This window comes from Lissotriton helveticus, chromosome 4_1 (assembly GCF_964261635.1).
Source record: "Lissotriton helveticus chromosome 4_1, aLisHel1.1, whole genome shotgun sequence".
NCBI classification, from domain to species: Eukaryota; Metazoa; Chordata; class Amphibia; order Caudata; family Salamandridae; genus Lissotriton; species Lissotriton helveticus.
The window spans coordinates 253,611,703-253,634,243 of NC_136063.1; the positions used below are offsets into that span (position 1 = coordinate 253,611,703).

Consider the following 22,541-nt stretch of genomic DNA (forward strand, 5'->3'; position numbering starts at 1 on the left):
TGGAATAACCAACTGATTTAAATACCATCCGAAAGGTGAAAGCCTGCAAATGCATTTCAAAGATTTGCAGCTGTGAGGTTACACAAGTCTCTGCTACACATCAACTTATCAGGGTCATTTGTGGCAAAACTGAAAATTTCCAAAAGACATGACCTTGACAGGGAGTTGTCTCAAATGGCAGAGCGTATCACACTCCAAGTAGCATATACAGAGCAGGTTACTACCCTCGCATACGCATCTTCCCAGAGCCCCAAAACACTTTACTGTGACAACTACAAAGAGTGAGGTTTGTTGACTTCTGAAGAAAATTAAGTTAGAAGATGGCACTCAATTTCAGACCTGCATCAGCACAGCTCAGAACCAGTCCCAAACAAGTGTGACTGCTGCCGCTAGATCTTCCCAACCCAAAAAGACCACTGCTGCACCTACCAGAAGGAGTTGAAGCGGTGGTTGGATATGGACAGTTAGATAAGACACAGAGCTGCAGATTAGTGTTGCCGGCAGTCGGTGAAGGTAATGCAGTTTGCAGCTGACAAATAGTGATGGTGCCGTTGGTTTCTTGGGAGTGGTTGCCTGGGAGGCAGACCGAGCCAGTATGAGGGAATGCAACCGCCTGGGCCCCGAGAGCCTAAGCCAGCTGTAAAACAAGACAGGGGTGATTAGACCCAAAAGTTACGAATTAGCCAGTAGTCCAGATCAGGTGATTTTCTTTCAGCAGCTAATGTAGAACAGGTGTCTCCAATCAACGATCGCAGGCTACTAATAGCTTGCAGACCCCTTCAGAGAATTATTTTGCCTTGAGTTAATTTTTGCTTAAAGCACTGGCGCGACACTAATGGCACCGAGGGTGATCACAACTTCCTCCAGATTACGACTGATTCAGACACATTATCTGCATAGAGCGTATCGCTCCCCAGTTAGGCTTCATCGACCGGGACTGCTTTCTGGGCCTACATGTTTTCCATGTGGTGCAACCCATGCCGATTTTTACCATGCAGTTTGGTTATGGCCCACAATTCAAATATTTTGTACAATGGTGATGGGATTTTTTTCAGAGGAGCTTGGTTTCGAGGTCCCCCTTTCCCATTTGATGTTTCTGTTGTTTGTCCTCGAGGGTTCAGGGAGCACGAGGGCTGAGCGATCATTTCTGGGGATGTCCCTTATGGATGCCAAACGTGACATTGCGGCCCGATGGAGGTCTCCTCCTACACTTTCTCAGGGGCGCCAGGGAGTGGATTGGCGCACACAGCAGGAAAAAACTGCCTACAAGGCCTGAAGCGGTCCCCATAAACACAGCAGAGAATGGGGGAAATGGTTGGGCCAGTAAACCCATGTTTCCGACTAAGGACGGGAGTATTGCTATTGTTGCTACTTTGTAATAATGTTTTATCTCAACTAAAGGCAATGCCTTCAGAATATGCTATGTATCTTCCTTTGGCGAACTAAGTGTGTGTCATAATGTTCCTAATGATTTCAATAAAAAAATTCAATAAAATGTATTTATTGATTTTTTTTCTAAAAAAGCTGCAAGCCAATAAATAAATGTTGCATTTTCATTTTAAAGTTAAGGGAAGGCTGTGTTTATTTTACATTATCATCATCGGGCTGCAAATATCAGGGACTGATAATGAGCAGTGTTCAACTTGGCTTTATGACCCATGGTGGGGCACGGAGGTGAAGAACTGAAGCACTGATATATTTAGTTATTAAAATAAAAGTCTTTGTCAACTCAATTTTGAAGTGTGCAAACAAAATAATGTTTGTGAATGCTTTTAAATGGGAGAAAATTTAAATGAAGAGTTTAGGTTAACTCTTCATTTTAATTTCCCCCCATTTCAGTGCTCTGTTGACAAACAGCAGGCATCTTCCTCCCAGTAGCCAGTTGGCACGGTGCCATATTTATAACTGAAAAATAGTATTTTTTAGGTCGAGCTGACCTTGCTTTCAATGCGAAAGCATTGAAAGCTGTCAGCGAAGACAACTAATGTTGCCCGTATTTGGGAATGTGGACAAGAAATATGCACGAGCGCAGATTGCACCTCGTGGGCGCGCACGGCGCCGTGCCCATTAGCTCCAACACGCATGCGCATACCCAGAGACACACACACACACGAGCACCCATGCACGCACCCATACATATAGAGAACCCACCCCCGCCGTCGCATACACACACGCGCACACACACGCTCCCCCTCCCCCCCCAACCTCACCTCACCTCACCTCACCTCACCAGGCTCTTTTCTTGTGGGCTCCTTCTGCCCGGCTCCCAATGGATGGATGGGCCGGCGTGTGCGATGCGGCCAGGGTCTCCAGTGCTGCTACGGCGGGCGACGCGGCAAGGGACGGCGAGGGACTCCAGTGCCGTCCATCGCCTCTTGTACGCCATGAGACGCGGCTAAGAACACTCTGCGCCTGCGCGGAAGTGCGTGCGCCCGCCTGGACGTCACTTGTTTGGAACACTGCCTCCACCAATCTGTGAAGAAACTGCTTTCCCTTGACTCCAACTACGTGCGTTTATGCTTGTTGTAACTATATCGAACACTCGCCTAGATCTTAATATAATTCTTGAGGCGTTAACTTGGAAAACTGTTATACTTGGAACTGCTGTAGACATTAAAAAAAAATCGAACTTTTCTTTTTTTAGTCCTTCTTTCATTTTTGAGTTAGATGTCATTGTGTTTTCATTTCCGTGACTTTGCCCCGGAAATGGAATACGGGCTAGCATGGCAACCTGCTTTTTGCGTTCCATAAACATGGCGGCCATTTAAAGAGGTTGTAAGCGCTGCGCTGCTCGATAACGTCTAGATATTAGTGAACGAGCACGAAGATGAAGCTAACCCGTAAGCTAGTGCTGTCACGGGCCAAGGCATGCGAGCTGGAGAGCGTGAGGAAACTGAACTGCTGGGGCAGCCGGTTAAGCGATATCTCAGTTTGCCGAGAGATGCCAAACATCGAGGTGATCACCCTCAGCGTCAACCAGATCGCCAGCCTGCAGCCCCTCAGCCACTACCAGAACCTGGCCGAGCTCTATCTGCGAAAGAACAACATCCAGAGCCTGCGTGAGATCTGTCACCTGCAGGGGCTGCCCAGCCTGCGGGTGCTTTGGCTGGCGGAGAATCCCTGCTGCGGCCCGGACCCCCACCGATACCGGATGACGGTCCTGAGGAGGACCCTGCCCGGTCTGCAGAAGCTGGACAGCTAGGCCGTGGGTGAGGATGAGCTGGCCCAGGCCAAGGAGGAAGGGGACCTCCTGCTGCCGCCTTCTGCCAGCGTGGGCAATGGTTGCCATCCGACGCCCGCGGTGCCACAGACACGGAGAGCGACCTGCTCAACTTCAGCATGGAGGAGACCAACAAGATCAGGGAGCAGCTGGGCATGAAGCCCCTTCCCCGGAACAAGTTCTCTTCTTTTGCGTCCCCAAAGCAGACCGGGAGTGGCACCTGGAAGAGAGAGGGGGATAACGTGGTTAGTGCCATCCTGCTGCTGCTGCAAGAGCTCGACAGAGACGGGCTGCAGGCCGTGCACCAGACAGCAGGGGACATGCTGCAGGTGCTGCAGCAGAATGAACCTCAGGGCGAAACGCAGGAGGAAGCCAGTGCCTGACAGGACGAGTAAGGCGGAGCTGGTTGGAATGTTATGTACTCCGTGCACTGACAGGAAACCGTGGCTGAAGGGCAGGTGGGGGAATGGCAAGAGGATCATTGTGCCTTACACTTTGGCATGGGCTGGATGTGGGCTGAAATCGGTGTCCTGCAGCGCACACCACTAACCAGGTGAAGAATGTAACTAGATGGACAGATGCATTAAATGGTGTTTCGAAAAACACTACGGAATATGTTTTACAGACTGCAGAACACCAAAAAAAGAAGAGATCCTGCAATTTCGAGCAGATCAGTCTCTGGCGAATATACATCTGAAGTTGTCCAATACAAGCTGTCAAATTACGCATGTAGCCCGTTTTGGTGCACTTTGGTTCACCGAGTCCCATATATCCGAAGTATCTCAATGCAAACAAAAAGAAAATAGCTATAGACATTCCACCCGTGAGGATAAATGTGTTGATAAAACTCCAATCGTGCTTTATTCCATGAGGAAGATCGCTTGTAAATGTAAAATGTAAATGTAGTATACTTGTAAAGCGCACAGCTGCCCCAGCAACGGGGCGTCCCGGCGCTGTATAACTCTGGGGAACCCGTCCTGGCTTTCCCTGTGGGATGGTCCCTTGCTGGGAGTCCCCAAGGTGGAGCCAGGCATCCCCGGAATTGGTGGGGCCGTTGTGGAGATTAGGCAAGCTAATGCCCAGAGTTGCCGAGTGGAACTCCTGATTAGAGTAAGCACCGAAGCGAGAATTATCGAGTCCGCTGACCAAGGTCCACAACCCTGCCGCGTCGGGAATTGAACCCTGGTCCCGGGCCGACTTCTGCTCTCGGGTCTGCCGCCTCTAACCAGTGAGCCACACTACTCCACTCCGCTTGTGGTTTGGGTTAAACCTAACGGGTGTTTTTAGCAAAACAATAAGGTGATCGTTTGATGTAGAATTCACCGGAAGGCTTCGAATTACCAGTTAATGTTGTAAAACACTTATAGACCCTTGGTTCCAGACATAATTTGTGCATTATACACTGTTGTAAATACTTAATGAAATATATAAAAATTAATGAACTCGTCGTGCAGCTCTTTTGTTTAGTCCGCAGCATTATTTTGTACTTTCGTTAGAATAAGCGGTCTTTAATTGAACACGTTTTCTGTGTAATAGCATTGATCTGCCACTATTTTAAGATGACGTCTCTCTTTACATGATGCTGCGCCAGATGTTGTCTTTCCTGTATTTCCGTCAATTCGTGGCGGTAGCATTGGCTTAATGTTTTATGCTGCTCCTGTAGCGTCCTTACTTGTTGCTTAGGTTACGGCTCTGGGACTGGAGGGTGAAATGCGCATGCGTGCTTGTTAGTTCTACGGTGCTTTAAAGAAGCATTGGACTTCGCTCTACTGTTCTGATAGGTAGCTGGTCATGATGGCAGACACGGAGTGCGGACCTGTGCGGGAGCAACACAGGTTCAACCAACGCGCTCTGGAAACATATCTGGGAGACCAACTACCAGGCTTCCCGTCCGGCACGCCGCACGTCCTGACTGTTAAGCAGTACAGGTAATTATTAGGACTCCGGGGCCACTGAGCACACCTGTGTAATATTCTAGGCTGCGCCTCGCACCTGTCGGAAAGTGCACTGAATAAGCTCTTGCATTCTTTGACAACTAGACATTACACGAATTGGCATACCCTTCAACCTCAAATTGCTACAATAGGGCAAGCGTTGTATAATATTTAGATATTCCGTAGAGTTTGTGTATCCCCCGCTCTTTGGCTATCTTCTGAAAATAAACGCCTCCTTGTCTGCAGCAGATCGAGGCAGCTGAGCTAATTTTCAGGCGGGGTTACTGAATGCTCAAATTCAGTTTAGGCTACAAATTATCGGAGACGTGTCTAATGCCTCCACAGTATAAGAAGCGACAGGCAAAAAGAAAGATTACAAAACAAACGTTTTTGAGTGTAGCTACCATGAGGCCTTGAAACAAAGTGAAATACAAGGAATGGAGCAGGGATTTAAGTGGGGGGGTGGGGGACTGACAAATTCATATAATCGTATCCAGCAATGGATAGAAACATAGCAACATATTGTAGGCAATACACATTTAAGGTAAAAGGGCAGGACAACCCCTCAGGAATTCAAACATGACCTTGAGGCCGAACATAGATTCATGATGAAAATGCATTAATCTACCGAGGCACCACATCCTGCTTATGCAACATGCTTTCTTTAATGGAGTGTTAGTCTTAGAGAGCAAGTGTTGTAATGTAAATAGCACATGGTGACCTATACTTAACCCTTCTTGTCTGATTAACCAAAAGGAGAAATGGGTCCTGGAGGCCTATTGCTCAGAGGGTCTCGAATGAGGACAAGAGACAGCTTGAATGAGCCCACACAGGCCCTTATCAGACTGCTGTTTATTACTGAGATTAAAGAACAAATGTTTCGCTTTTAAATATGGTAAGCATACACTAAATTAAATTGACATATAAATTGTGTTCCCCTTGTAAAATGTCTTTTTTAAGTTCAACCTGATGTTTTCGACAAGTGGTGGTAAAGCATTATTTATTACATCTGACCAGCGCTCTGTGATTAACCCACCCTCCTTTGGCAACATTATCTCTTCTTGCTCGACTAGGAAACACGGGCAGAACTTCCTAAACATTTGAGTTCATGGGAAGTGGTGACCCCGTAATGTCAGTACTACCCTGCCAGCAATAACTCCCTTATAGCTGCCAATATTTCAGATTGCTGTGTGTGACACTTTCATAATTGCAGTGTAATTATAAAGTGACATTTCAACGACAATGAGTGACACCGAAGTGGAACAAAAAGACAGTGGCTGCTACCTGCCCAGCCACAGCGGCACCAGTGATCACACCAGCTAACTTTGGGATTATTAACTAGAACCCAGGGGACAAGCACGTTTATGTTGTCTCATTTAATAACAATAAAAACAAAACTGTTTCAGACCGCAAGGCTGGAGTGCGAATCCTGTTACTAACAAGGAAAATATGTCTAATAATTTAGTCCAAATGCAGTGCCACCTGGATCAACTTTCAGTTTCAACATTGGCACCCCCACTTGAAGCATGGGAAAGTCAAATGCATAATAAAAAGCGTTTTCTTAGTAACAGAGAAGAGCAGTCTTCGACAAGCAAACTAACAAGACTTTTTTTCTTAGAAAATATAATTCCAATTTGATTTTGCTCCTGAAAATCTGGGCTTAGAAAAGACCTGGATGACTCGGGCCTCTATCACTTAAATACAACACATATTGCATTACAAATGATATAGGTGTCACATTTGCAAAAGTTAAAACTATTGGCATTGTAAATGAAAAAGCTATTCATTTCGCTATTTTCAAAACCAACACATAAAGAAAAAAATTGTCATTTACAATACCAATAGCTCAAACTTTCCTAATGCGAGACCTATTGCATTGCAAATGCTTGGTTTTTTTTGGGAGAAATTAGTGAAGGAAAGCATTAGGTCTTAATATTTTTCTCCACTTTCAATTCAGCCAATTATTTCTTAAAGTCAGCATTGGGATGTTGTGAGGAACTTAGGGAATATTATAAGAAGGTTTGATTAATAGGTCGGGAGTTTTATTAGTTTGGTTAGTTTGGTACAATGCATGCAGTGATTTTATGTATAGCTTTTTTTTGCCATTTGTAATTCTGAGTCAGGGAAGGTTTCGCACTTAGCAGTGAAGGGTGTAACATCTTTGTTGTGCAACATGTGGGTTTCTTCACAGTTGGTTAATAGCAGGGAGTGAGGGTTGATGAGGGTGGTGGTGCAGGGGCAGTCATTTTGATTTCAATTGGACACAAAAAGTCTGTTTAGAGCAGTTGGTGAAGCTATCTCTTAATTGTTTCAGAAAACCCCCTGATGAAGAGCCACTTGGCTCGAGATGTATTGGGTGAAATTAAATTATATGAGCCTACTCATATCAATGATTCTTCCCACGTGTCACTCACTGTTAAAAGCCTGGACGAGCGAGCAGGAGGCATTTGAAAATGTTCAATAAAAGAATCATGGTGATATCACGCTGTCTCCGCAGTGATTTTCAGCAAAAGTAATGGATTAAATAATGGATTAAATGTGAAATGAGGAATTGTTTAAATATGGTTTCACTGGTCAAATATGAATTATTCAGCATGGAGTGGCCTATGGTGAGGAAAGGTTTCCTGCATCTAGCAGTCGACAGAGGGGTGCACAAGCCTGGTGCATTTTTGGTTTTCTTAATGTTTTAAGAGCAAAGTTTCTTCACTTTAAATTCCTCTCATTTAAACAAACAGCTGTATTTTTTTTTCTTGATATGAACATGGCACGGTGTCTACAGGCCACTAGGAGCAAGATGCTTGCAGTTTGTAAATGTAACACTTTAAAATGGAAAAAAATTAAAATGATACGGTTGTGGAATCCGTGTAAACATAAAGCTAACTAAGTTTAATTTCCTCCCATTTTAAAGTGTCACATTTACACGCAGCAAATGTATGTCCTGTGCCACAAGTACATACAACAGAGGCCCTCAGTCACAAATACAGATATATTCCATTCCCATACACACACACGTTTACACATTCATATAGACGACGCTCTCACGGACGCACATGGCAGCCACCTCATAGTGCCCCCAGTCAAAGTGTTTTGTCGAACCTAAAGTATCTAGGCCTAAAGTCAATGAAGCTTGGCAGTGGGATGTCTAGTAAGTAGCTCACGATTTTCACTGATAAGAAGTAGCTCTCACAAGAAAAGGTTGAATACCCCTGCTATAGAACATATATGACATGGGGTTTTTTGTTTTTTTTTTTATTTTTTTTAAGGTATATTCATAGTTGAAATAAAGGACCTTCCTACACTGTTGCAGGTCCGCATTGCCACTTCCATTCAACCTATAAAAACTGGAAGAAACTCATTAAGGGAGCATTATTTAATAGTTTTAAACTATTTTAGGTATCTAACATTTTTTGCAACATTATGCAGTTGCACCTCTCTGATTGTATGTTTTGGTTGTACATCTGATGGTGCCACATATGGCAAAAGACATGCTTTCTTACTAAGCATTCTTATGCTTAAAGACTAATAAGGGTGCAGCACATGGACAAGAGGCATTTGAGCTTCAAGAGAGCTCTGGGTGCAGAGTCTGGGGACAGCCAAGTAGCATTGGGGGAGAGGAGGGGGTGTCGGGGGCAGTCTCTCTGGGGTTCCACTCAGCCTCACAGAGAGGTAAGTGTATATCCTAGAAATCTACCCTGCCCTTCAGAGAACGCAAAAACAAAGCAGTCTAAACTAACCCTGGGCGTAGTTTGCGTAGTAATGCTACGCGAAGTGCACGTCGCACTAGGCAAGCTACGTGTAGCTACGCGAACTGTGTAGTGCGGTAGGGAAAATGCTGTTCGCACTGATTGCACAGTGCCGGATGCTTGTCCGCACTGTGCAATCATTGCAAACGGCATCTTGCACAGTGCAATCAGTTGTTTTCTGCCGCTCAAGTAGATTTGTACTCGAGCGGCAGCTTTCTCAATGCGGATTGGTAGTTTCTTATCGCGAGCGTCGCGAGCATACGCGACCACTCGCAATGAGAAACCTGACCTCCCCACGTTGAGAATCTCGCCGGGAGGTATATTCTCCGCGCTCTCGATCAGCAACTTGATGGTGCTGATCACGAATGAGGAAAAAAGTCTCGCCGGGATGTTGGTTTTGCTAGCTCGCGGTCATCAACTTGACGTTGAGGACCACGAGCAAGCAAAAAATACCCGCTACGCGTTTTTGCACAGTGCTACATGCAATTCGCGTAGGACTTAGTAGCGCAAACTACGCACGCTCAGCGAGAGTAGCTTAGTCCTACGCTCAGGGTTAGTCTAAACGACGTGCATAACAGCACTTGGTAAAGGTGGGGTCTAAAACCAATCAACACCCATGCCAGAACATAAGTGAATGTGGGGCCTATAGGTAATGGGGCATTAGCTGTGTAGTGCAGGGGTGCAGCTCAGTCAGGTGAGGACCAATGTTCCCTCTAATTTTTTTCCTCTGTGTGCGGCAGTATAAGGTCTCTGTGCGCTACAACTAAGGCTATGTGCGCCGGTAACCAGACAGCGTATGTGGTGGAGCGCCAAGTTTCACTCCAAACCTTTGCTTAAAAAAGTGAAAAGAGAGTGTATTTCCACACATGTAACGCCACATGAAGTGTCTTAAGGCAGGTTTTCAATTTAGATACATACGCAATGACATGAATTGGTTACACAGGCAAGTACACTTTGGGATTAGAAAAGCACAGGACTCCAATGGTGTTATCATAATAAGATTTTACAGAAGATCCTCAGCTCAAGGACTGTTCATAGGGTGGGGAATGTTGTGAGCCTATACGAGTTCACAGATATACACAATTACATAACATATTTACAATTAGACATGTAAGCTACGGAGTAATGTCTGGATATCCCGTCAGAAATAGTTTGTCCTGATGCATCATCCAGAGGTCTGCTAGATGCCACAACCCTCCTGCATTGTGAGACCGGAGCCTGAGAAGACATGCCTCTGTATTCTCTGAACTCGGCGGCTGCCCCGGTCAGAGAAGATTGCCTTAGTCAGTCAGGCTTCCTCATATTGATTCTTAAGGCCGGAATTAAACTTTGTTGCATGGTGACTAGCATGGACCATGTCTGAAAGTCACCTTAATTGTCAAATGGGGAATAACCAGCACTGTTCGATAGGAAAGGGGTTCTGGGACAGTGCGCAGGACAACATTAGTCTGTAGATTTTAAGAGACTATATAATATTTAAGGTGCTGTTGATGTACTGTGTGTGCTTTTATGAAATGCTACGTTTATCACCAAAGTTATTATTTGACCGGAAAAAAAGGGGGCAGAAGGGTGAACAGAGAGTCAACACACAGGTCAAAGTAGAGAACTCAAGAAAACACATGTGCTCACTCCTGTGTAGTGCTAAAAATAATAATAATTTCAGTATCTTAATATGAGCAGTGGAAGGATACAAGTCATCCAATCAAAAGGGTGGTAGAGAAACTATGGTCCAGGAGAAGAAATAACACAAGAATGACAAAAGCCATCCAGTAAGAAACTAGCTAACTAGATTGACTTTAGAACCAACCAATTAAAAACAATTTCCTAACCCAAAGCCCACTGTTCAGTATTACCCACTAGGTCTTTTGACAAGTGTATTTTTTATTGGATTTAAATTGCTGTAAAACATTCTCTTTGCACTTTCTTTTTCAGATATGTTGACAACAAATCTTATGATAACCACATATTGAACTTCGTTATTTTCCCTTAAAACAAAATACCTGAGTAACTAGTTGTACTTTGTATTCAAAAGTAGAATGCGTGTTAATTTGTATTATTGACTATTCCTTGTAATTATTTGTTTTGCACTCCTCTATTGTAGCCCATCAAAAGCTATAGTGAGTGCTGTTTGAGGTGGAGCCCAGCATTTAGAGTATTTTTGCCGCTGCATTTGCTTCACTCTCTGGATAATTCCCTACTATACTATAAGTGTCTGAGGGTTGTTCTGTTTAATTATTATACGTTTTGTGGACAGTGCTTGGCTAATAAGGCATTATGTGCATACTCTAGATACCATTGATCTAGGATTGAAAAAGGGGTTGTTTCTTCACAAATACCAGGATAGGGCACACATTTTGTAATTGCCTGAATGTGTTTCAGACTTGCTTTCCGTAAAGGCGTGTAGTGAATACTTATGTATTCTCTTGTCCCATTCAAATGTTTTCTTTGATATTTTCACTGCCGAATGCTCTTAAAGGAGACTGAAGTTTAGAACCTGCTTCTTAAGCATATATCGTAGTAAAACGTAAACCACAGAAAAAGTGCCAGCATCTTTGTTCTCTGCTCTTACAACGCAAACAATTGCAAAATCGCATCATAGTAAAGCAAATCCAATACGTTGTAAGCCAAAAAATAAGTCCTAAACAACAAATGTATATTTGGTAATCCATTCATGCACCCATGTGTATACATTAAATCATGTGTGCATTCACAGATGCACACTTATCCATCTAATCACACAGTCGTGCATTCCTCTTCCTGTATGTCTGAGACTGCATGTGTGACTTTGTACTGTTGTCTGTAGGTGCATATGTGTTGTCTGTTTGCTCTGATGCACATATGTCTTGGTATGCCTAGATGTCCATTTGTCTGCTTGCATCTTTATCTCTTTGTGCTTGGGGATCTGTGTTTGTGCGTGCATAGTCTGCCAGGACCCTCTGTGACTTCACTCTATTTGTAAGCCAAACCTATTCACTCTGCCAAAGTGCATTAAAATATGTCATCAGTCAACAGTGCCAAAAGCTTACGTTACGCAGGGGTCAGAGCTACTCATCATTTGGCACAGTTTTATTTTTAAAACAGAAAACAGCTATGAGTTTTAATTCTTCACTTCAAGTTTGATTTTTCACACTCGCAGATATGTGGTGCACTATGCTTTGTCTCTGCTCCTGGTTTACATCTTGATGGCAATTGAACTACACTAAAAAAAAAACGGTTTCTATTGCTGTGAAACAATTTTGCTAATAGCTTAAAAGCTTATTTAACAAACGTGATAGTAACTTTTTTTTTTTATAAAGTTTCTTACATTTGGCTAAATATATTGTGCACTGTAAAATTGATTGTTAGCACACGGAGAATCCTTCATTCACATTTGATCGTGAACAGACTGCTCCAGGACAAGGAATGGCACTGAGAGAGCCATGCCGTAATCCCTGGACTGTATCAAAAAGGTCGTGATTGTCTGTACCATCCTCTGTTCACAAAGTATCTAAACGCCAGAAACTCCTCATGCTCCAGTCCAGAGCCGAAGTGTAAATGCCAAGGTACTCGGCCTCTGCACAGGAAGTCCTCTTAATCCCAGTAGGCAGTAGGAAGTGTGAAGATGCAGGGGCGAAAAAACAACAAAGTTCATTTACATGCAAATGGTCTTTTAAAGACCCGTGAAGTACTCGGTGCGGCTGCTGTGTGCCCCGGAAGCGGTCTCAGCCGGGCTGACACACAACGGGGGTGTGGGGGCCTTAAGCAGAAACCCTTTAAGCACAATTGGCTTTGCGAACCTGCAAGAACCATGTCTCTGCCTCACGCCTGGATTTCGCGCCGCTCGCATTTAAAAAGCGGCGGCGCGAACGGTCTTGTGGGGATATGTCACAGTGTGCGCGCTGAATCCAGGACACTGCGCGCTCCGGGTGACCATCGTGCGCGCGCGCACGTTAGTGGGAACAGTGGTGAGGACCCATTGGAACAACAGAGTCATATCATCAAGGAAAAATAAGCGGTGAGAGTGCCAAGACAGCATAATATATGGACCTGGACCGTAACTGTAATTTTACCACCTAGTGATAAAAAACAAGTCTTCCATATGTGTAGATATTTTCACCGTGTATCGTATACACACAAAAAAGTGAAAATGTAGAAGGACACCTCACTGACGAACAGAATGCTTGTGGGAAAAAGCTTCCAACAATGTGGACTCTCATTGCTGGTGTTCTGTCAATGTGAGTGGAAAGGTAGTGGGAAAAGCAGATTACTTCTCTTCTCAGCGCTTTACATGCCCGTTGAGAAACCACTGGCATGCCACCTTGAAAATCGCACTGTTACAGTCACCTGACCAACTTTTTGAGACAAAGTCGGCTGCCATAAATATTATTTGCACGTTTGAATGTATAACAAAAAACAAAACGCTACACATTCGGAAAGCTTGTCTATTTGTGCCAGGAGCTAAACTCCACTGTAAACAAGCATTTACAATGCAATGGTTTCACCTTTGGAAAAGTTAGAGCTATTGGCATTGTAAATCACAAAATTTGTATTTATGTGTTGGTTTTGAAAACAGATAAATAAATGGCATTGTCATTTACATTGCCATTAGCTTAATCTCTCGCAAATGTCAGACCTATTGTACCCTACGGACGAGCTCAGCAGACAGCAATTACTACCACACACACACACACACACACCCAGAGCCAGCCACACACACCCAGAGCCAGCCACACACAAACACACGCAGTCTCACACACACACACAGAGCCACACACACACACAGAGCCACACACACACCCAGAGCCACACACACACACCCAGAGCCACACACACACACACCCAGAGCCACACACACACACACCCAGAGCCACACACACACACACACACACCCAGAGCCACACACACACACACACACACCCAGAGCCACACACACACACACACACCCAGAGCCACACACACACAGTCACACACACACACCCAGAGCCACACACACACCCCAGAGCCAAACACACACACACAGAGCCACACACACACACACCCCCACACCCAGAGCCACACACACACACCCAGGGCCACACACACACACCCAGAGCCACACACACACACCCAGAGCCACACACACACACCCAGAGCCACACACACACACACACACCCAGAGCCACACACACACACACACACCCAGAGCCACACACACACACACACACCCAGAGCCACACACACACACACACACCCAGAGCCACACACACACACACACCCAGAGCCACACACACACACACACCCAGAGCCACACACACACACACACACCCAGAGCCACACACACACACACACACACCCAGAGCCACACACACACACACACCCAGAGCCACACACACACACACACCCAGAGCCACACACACACACACACACCCAGAGCCACACACACACACACACCCAGAGCCACACACACACACACACACCCAGAGCCACACACACACACACACACCCAGAGCCACACACACACACACACACCCAGAGCCACACACACACCCAGAGCCACACACACACCCAGAGCCACACACACACACACACACCCAGAGCCACACACACACGCAGAGCCACACACACACACACACACACACCCAGAGCCACACACACACACACACCCAGAGCCACACACACACACACACCCAGAGCCACACACACACACTCAGGAGAGCAAGCACAGCGAGGGGGCAGGGAAGCAAGCACAGCGAGGGGGCAGGGAAGCAAGCACAGCGAGGGGGCAGGGAAGCAAGCACAGCGAGGGGGCAGGGAAGCAAGCACAGCGAGGGGGCAGGGAAGCAAGCACAGCGAGGGGGCAGGGAAGCAAGCACAGCGAGGGGGCAGGGAAGCAAGCACAGCGAGGGGGCAGGGAAGCAAGCACAGCGAGGTGGCAGGGAAGCAAGCACAGCGAGGTGGCAGGGAAGCAAGCACAGCCAGGTGGCAGGGAAGCAAGCACAGCCAGGGGAAGGGGAACCAGGGGGCGGATGCCCATCATCTGCACTGGCACACATCTGCTGTGTGCCGTCACAAAGATACACGGTACAGGACAAACATCAACTGCAACCTACGTGTCTGATATGCACACCTAAAAGGAACAACTGCACTCCTAACTCCAAAGTGCCAGCAGACACATACATCGTGTGTACATAGAGCCATTTCAGGAACCTTTTCTTAGCGCCACCACCTCACCTTCACACTCGGGCAACTCTGCAGGTGGGGCACAAGCCATGCTCACTTCTGTAGCTTTTCTTGAGGAAAACTGAGAAATACAAATAGTATGTACTGGCACCAAGTTCGCACATGTGGTGAAAGTGCACGAGGTGCACTTCAGTTGAGCTACCTAATAAACATATGATTGTGTGCACTATACAGTCACAGAAAGCCCAGCAACTGTGTCAGGCTGCATATAAATGAAACAATAATGACTCTTACGTGAAGCCTTTTTGTTCCAGTCCCTGTTCAGTATGTGTAATGGGAAAGTGCACTTTGTATGTACTGTCTGCGGACATGAAAGTGCAGTTGTCTTAAATATCGGTAGCCGCCGCTGCAAACAATGGAAACTACGAGGTCCCAGGAAGTGCACTGTCTGCACCCGCAGAGTGCTCTAAAAGGTCCCTTCTGGAGAAAGCATGGGATTTAAAAATACTTTTCCCCGCGTTTCTGCTACTTTTAGCAAGTTTGGGGCAGGGTGTACGCTTCGTAGCGCTCCTGTACGCTCCCAACGGGAGAAATGGACGGCCCCTACCAATGCTCACGCATCTAGCGTGAGCAACCGTACGTGGCGTACAGCTTCGCAATAAGGATCGAAGCGTACGGGTCTTTTCAAAGGGGGGAAGCGGAAGCGTACAGTTCACCAGGCAATATGAAGCGCGCAGTTTATAATCCGGCAGAGTACAGTGGGAGCGCATGAGTCTTTTTAAAGGCAGTCCAGATGGGCAGAATGGTGCGCACAGGTTACGGGCGAGCTGCCAAGCGTACAGTTAGTTTTCCTGAAGCGCACAGTCTTTTCGATGCGCACCGTACCGGCAAGATGCCACGCACAGTACGGGGCGCAAAGTGTCAGCCCGACAACCAACAGACACGAAGAACAGTACACAGAGACGACAGGACACGGAAATCGCGCAACCCACCCCTGCAAAAGACACGTCCAAAATGGCCAAAACATGCCGAGCAAAAAAAAAGGGAAAACCGCACACCGCCGCAATGACGTTCTACAAGGGGCGGAGAGGGGGAGGGGGGAGAAAAAAAATCCCCCCAAAAAAATCGCCGGTACGCCCACGAATCGCCTCGGACAATGATGGACGCCTCTCTTCCAATGGCTAGCCTCCATTTATGGAGCTAGCCAATGGAAGTGAGAGGCGGGACAAAGGCACATATATGTTCTCAAAAGATTTCGCCTGCGCGAACGCTGCTGCGCAGCCGATCGCCAGGCGAAACCTAAAAATGACTGAGTTTACCATACTATAATATATGTAAGGGTGTGGCTTTACAGCTAGTGCGACAGACTTTGAAATTGGGGAACCAGGTTAGAGAGTCTATTCATAAAAGGGGGTGGTGATGGACAGAGCATCTGAATTAAGCAGAACACTCCTACCCAGTCAAAAGATCAGGGCTTGATCCATCACCGTTTTTTAGCTCACTGCACCATCCCAGTTCAGAACCTGGCTACATGCAAATTAGTCTGTCCCTGGCCCAGTGCATCATGGGAACAGGGCAGACCAAACTACCAAGCCAATTCTTTACTGGAAAGGAAACAAGCTTCCGGGGACCGGTTTCTGGCAATGCGAAGACGGCTGTAATGCCAGAAACCGGTCCCCGGAAGCTTGTTTCCTTTCCAGTGTCAGACTAATTTGCATGTAGCCAGGTTCTGAACTGGGATGGTGCAGTGAGCTAAAAAAACGATGATGGATCAAGCCCTGATCTTTTGACTGGGTAGGAGTGTTCTGCCTAATTCAGATACTCTGTCCATCACCACCCCCCTTTATGAATCAGCTTAGAGAGTCTAGCAGGAGGCTCAAACATCCCATGATTCTGGGCAAATCACGTAATCTCCCCATGCCCAAAAAAAGAAGGTGTCCATCTGTAAAGCACCTTGTGCCCTTGTAAAGCACTCAAGATACCTTCGGGTTGAGTTTGCGCTATAAAAAACAAAAAAAGGCTTAAAGGTTTTCTGTACTCAACCTTGATTCGTTCAAATTTCTACTCTGAAACTTAACTACACTTCTTTTACTCCACCATCTCACAATTTCTACAATAATGATTTGTTTAGAAACCTGAATGATGGTTATACTAGGGTAAAACTTTGAGGAACCTTTCCTTAATCCTGAAATTAACCACATCTCCAACCGGAAAATCAATTTCCTTTTCTCAACCTGTTGTTCAAGTTCACGTATTATGCTAACTCCATAATCTCTCAAATACCATCTCCTGAATATTTAATGCAGATGAGACCAACAGTTGGATGGTTTCTTTCATACAAAATCAAACAGGCATCCCATGGGACTCATTTGGATGGTTACCAACTGGGTGGCTCAAAAGTAATCCATTAAATCATATGTATGTATTTGCCTCATCTGATCAATAACATACAGTAATAATTAAGAAATAAATGAAAGCCACTTTTATCTTAGTTTCAGATTTAGTCAATCAACTAATCAAAACATGGTGCAATATATGAAATCAACAAAATGCCCTGAGCTTTAGGAAAGCACTCGACAGTGCTCTGCCCTCTAGCTCTGAAGTTCAGCATGCCTTCACGCTCCATTTGCTCAATCAATTTGCCGACGCGTTTCAAGGTTACAAGACCCCTTCATCCTGGGCTGCATAAATGACACCTGAGAATCGCATCGTTTCATTTCCGGCTCATTTTATTTCAAGCCCCCCCCCCCCCCCCCCCCCCCGTGGGCGCGTGCTGAGTGCAACATCACTCCAGTATTACTCTGGAACTTGAAGTCCAAAATACGATAAAGATGGTTTACCTTCAATAAGTTCAAGTGTTCATTTAAAATTATGCTTGTCTTTTAGACGCCTTTAGTAGGTCAATGTCACGTTTAGGTATTCTTAGTTACTCGAAGAGCACTGTGCCAGTAAAGTTACAATCCGTTTGTACCTTCAGCCACGCCCAGCTGGTAGCCACATTCCTCTCACAGCAGGTGATGGTGCCTTCTTCACGGCCTACTACAGCGAGGCATGTATACTGGAAGGTGTGAGACAGAGTCGAGTGCTCTTTCGAAGCTCAAGGGCCTTTGTTGATCTATATTATGTGCACGGCCGCCCTGGCCGTGGGATGATGCACCAGTTTCTTCTAGGACTGCAAAGTCGGATGGGAAACTGCTTCGGAGAGGAACCCTTCCTTTCCGTGAAGCACGCTTCCTCAAGGGTGATGAATGCTTGCAGACTGGACTCCTTATCCTACTAAAGGAAAATATATTTTTAGGTCGAAAGGATCACAGGGGGACTGAACCTACTCAAGGCAATAATGTTACTCATCGCTTCTCGGACTTCATTTACCAGCATGCCTATGTGCGTCCAGAATGTACCACACCCACAATGTCAGGAAGCAAGCTACAGCGAGGCATGTATACTGGAAGGTGTGAGACAGCGTTTCAGGAAGCAAGCTACAGCGAGGCATGTATATTGGAAGGAGTGAGATAGCGTTGAGTGCTCTTTGAAGCTCAAGGGCCTTTGTTGAGATATAGATTAGTGACAAATAGGGCAGATGATGCAATGCTAATAAAAAGTGAACATATAAGTTGCAAAGAAGTAATTTTACTCCAGTGTAAATTTTCCAGTCCTTTATTTACACAACCGCAACCTCCAGTCAGCTGGGCAACAGTTGAAATGTTCAGGTGACAGGGCATTACATCATCCGGGGAAGGAAGCAACCACTGGGGAAAGGGAGAGAGGGAGGAAGCAGGATGGGGAAAGCCATTTAAGATAGAGATAGATATATTTTTTTTTGCAAGGTGCTTCCCTTGCCTAGGGTTCATACGTGGTGCAACTGGAGGTGGATTGAAAGTATATGAGCGACAAAGACAGGAGTATTCCTAATACGAAATTCACATTGGAACAGGCAAGAGAAGCAAGATGGATATATTTCTACTTGCGGGCTGAAGATGTAGAGAATGCCGTATGGAGAGGTAAAGGCAGTACTGCACAAGTCTAAAGATTAAGTATGCACATCAAACAATATATACTTAATATATGAAAGCAGGGTTTTGGATATTTAAAATCAAAGTTTTAATTATGCTGCTTTCTATAATCAAATGAACACACCTGTATGAATGTGTGGAGTCTGAAAGATGATTGGACTGCGTCTTTAATACATGTGGTCCGTCGATAGGCAGAGATTGTTATCTATGATCAAGGCTTGAAGGAGCAGAAATGCGTTGGGTTTCTTTTCACTTGTGTATTTAACCTGGGCGATATTAAAGCGATTGAAGCAATTCTTCAGCTGGTGTGCCTTTTTTTGAGTAAAGGAGATTGTGCTCAAGATATAGATACAGGCACTCCCCACACCGCCGACCCAGGTGCACTCCATTGTTGCATTCTGGGGGTTGAAGTCCGGACATTCATTCCGGTCACCAACAGGTGAACGAAATCAACGGGGGTGGAGTTTCCGGATTTACAAACATTTAAATGCAGGACGGGGACAATGAGCTGAAGTCTTACCTCGCATGGCAGGGCGCTGAAGAAGGCTTGTATGCCGAAATGTATTCGCCACTATCACATTGCTGCCAATTAAAGCTCGGTTTTCCCTGTTAACCCCCTCTGGCCTCCGTTTCTTCTGTTGTGGAGGGAAGTCCTGCAATATATATATATATACACACACACATATATATATATATATATACACACACAGGAATGTGCATAGGTACAGAGTAGCTTGAATTGGGTTTCCTTCACATTTCATGGAAATCAGCGTCTCTTTGATGACAGCTCCAAATTCCACCATCTAACTCAATGGACCCTGGAACCCATACCAAGAGATACCACCGGAAAAAGCAACATTCTACACTTAAAAGAGCTCATGCGCTAAAAGTAATTCTTACAGTACATCCCTAAGGCCCAAGCCCATACAGTATTCGGCAGCCAGACTGATCCTCAACCTGTCCAAACGGGCCCACATTACAGAGCACCTGAGGAACCTCCACTGGCTCCCCGTCCAGAAAAGATGTCAATCCAAACTATTACATGCCTACAATGCCCTCCATGGCCAAGGACCAGCATACATGAACTATTATGTTAAGTTCCACCAACCATCCAGAAACCTTCGCTCTGTCTCCCTCATACTTGCACAGACACCGCACGTCCGCCATAGCCACAGCGGAGGCTCCTCTATCTCCCACCTCACCACCAAGTCCTGGAATGCCCTCCCTCTCCAACTCCAAACATCACCCTCTCTGATGGACTTCAGGAAGAGACTCAAGAACTGGCTATTCTACTAAGCCCTGCAACCCAGCGCTTGTATACCCTCACGGGTGAGAAGCCATGCTCTCAAAAGTACTGATTGACTGACTGAGGAATGTGAGAGTGATGCTACAGGGCAGATGAGTGATGGGGTAGGTGCAGATCCTGAGGAGTAAATAGAGTGGCCAGCTTCTCAAGTGCTGTGTGAGGAGCAGCAGTGGGTGGGAGAAGCAAAGCCACAAAAGACAGAATGGGGTACATTTGATCAGCACAACCACTAAGAACATGGGGAGCTTCTGGACGTGGCGAGGAAAAAGTGGCGAGGAAAAAGTGGCGAGGAAAAAGTGGCGAGGAAAAAATGGTGAGGGGCGATCCTCGTCACGCAGCGGAATGTCTTGAGCACAAGGGGGTGGCAGCAGTCGGGATCGCGCACAATAAATGCGTGGGGAGCACAGGATCAGCCCAGCTACACACATCACCGCAGTTGTGAGCCCAACAACACACGCCAGGAAGTGCAAGGAAGGCGGGCCATGCTCGGCGGGAGAGGAAGCACATGAAGGGAAGGGTGGACTAACTCAGCTCTATGCTTTGGTGAGTGGAAGCACATCAGAACAGCCTGTGAGTGTTTCTCGCAGGGGTGTGTGCAGTGAAGGGTGTGTGCAGTGAAAGGAGTGGCAGCGCAGCTGCTCGGGTAGGTGGATGCCGAAGCCACAGTGGTGCAGATCAGCCTCGCGAAGGCCAAGGGGTGTTAGCCTCTCGCATGGGAGTTGGTAGAAAGCACAGGTTGGAGAACCAAGTCCAAGCGAGGAGTAGGATCCGAGATACCCATCACACGTAGGAATAGATACACAACCCAAGAAAGTATTCATGGGGAACCCACCCAGAAAGGGGCCCTATTCTGGTACAGAGCAAAGAGAACAATCAAGCACTACCTTCATGAAACAACGAATTCAGAGCCTGATGACAGCCCAGCCTCAGAGCAGGCCGGGAGCCTAACCTACACAAGGGCAGCACCTGGGACCGTGAAGTGGCATTTAGATTCCAGGGGCAGCTCAGATCCCTCTCCCTACCAACAAGTCAGTCCCACTCACCGCACTGGTTGTGTCCCCGGCGTCGGCGCTGGGCCGGTCTCGGGTGCAGAAGGGGAGCCGTCCTAGCGGAGGAGGCTGGTCTCAGCCCTGCACTCGACTTCGGAGAAACAGTGCAAGGCCTAGGCTGAAGCAGGGGGAATCCTGGTGAACTGGAACAGAGAGAGGGACAGAACGCTAGTCGCAGAGAATGACGTGTCCTGCCAGTGTACAGACCGGGTGGCTCCGGGCATCACGTCGCGCCACAAACGCTGCTGCGGGGCGGAGTCGTTAAACTGTGTTGTCTTCTCATCAGCGCCCTCGTCGCAAATCTCCGAGACCCTTCGACAGCTTCGGGCCCGGGCACTCCAGCCGACTCACCGAGCCAGACCCGCGGGGGCGGTAACCCAGTCAGTCACAGTGGAAAGAGTCGGCTCACATTTTCGAGACTAACTGAAGCCCACCCACAGACAGAAGGCGTACCCGTGCAGCAGCTGAGTGCTGAAACGGGGGCACGTGCACTCGCGAGGACCCCGCAGCCAATAAACAGCTGACAAGAGCTTTTCTAGCCAATCCTATCACACGAGAGCATTATCCAATCCCATTACACTCTCTAGCACTCTGTTTCCTCACACCAGGTTGGTTTGCGTGGCTGCGAGCACCCGTTGACCGCAAGGATTTGTCCCTGAATTAAAGGCGTCCGTTTAAGGGATAAACAACGGAAGTGTATGAAGATTTTGGAGAGGTGATACAAGTCAATGCGCCTGGAAGAAAAAGGTGTAGGGACTTTTTAATATATTTGTAAGTTTTATGGCTATACCGCTGGTAAACATTGGACTATTTATAGAAGAAATAGAGGCGTCCGTTACATTAAGTTGTGAGATTAATTGGACAAAATAAAGAGGAATACATTAGATTGCTGGTGGTCTGCTGGGAAAGGTATCTTAGAGGTGCTGATTTATAAACGCGTTTTGCAAGCATGGAGCGCTAGCGAAATCTGAGCAGCAGCGCATCGGCACGGCAAGTTACTTGCACTTAATTTATATTTTTAAATACTGCGCCTATAACGTGCAACGGAAAGAACGTTAAAAATGGTTTATGGGTAAATAGTGTGTTTGTGATGTCATCTGTATTTTTACATATGCGTTATTTTTTTTTATATTTGCAT

The 22,541-nt window shown here is 46.4% G+C and overlaps 1 protein-coding gene and 1 pseudogene across 3 annotated transcripts in view; one reads left to right on the forward strand and one right to left on the reverse strand.

Annotated features, from left to right (window-relative positions):
• The window catches only part of PHF20L1 (PHD finger protein 20 like 1), an 813,558-nt gene extending 791,667 nt beyond the window's left edge, over nt 1–21,891 (reverse strand). The window contains exon 1 of one of the 3 annotated variants that reach the window (XM_078686744.1): nt 21,398–21,891. The gene's annotated coding sequence lies outside the window, so the exon portion shown is untranslated. The remainder of the gene's footprint in view (nt 1–21,397) is intronic. The other 2 variants (XM_078686740.1, XM_078686743.1) reach the window with 2 other exon arrangements.
• LOC144827121 (cilia- and flagella-associated protein 410 pseudogene) lies at nt 2,326–3,621 on the forward strand (annotated as a pseudogene).
• Nucleotides 21,892–22,541: the final 650 nt, after the last annotated feature.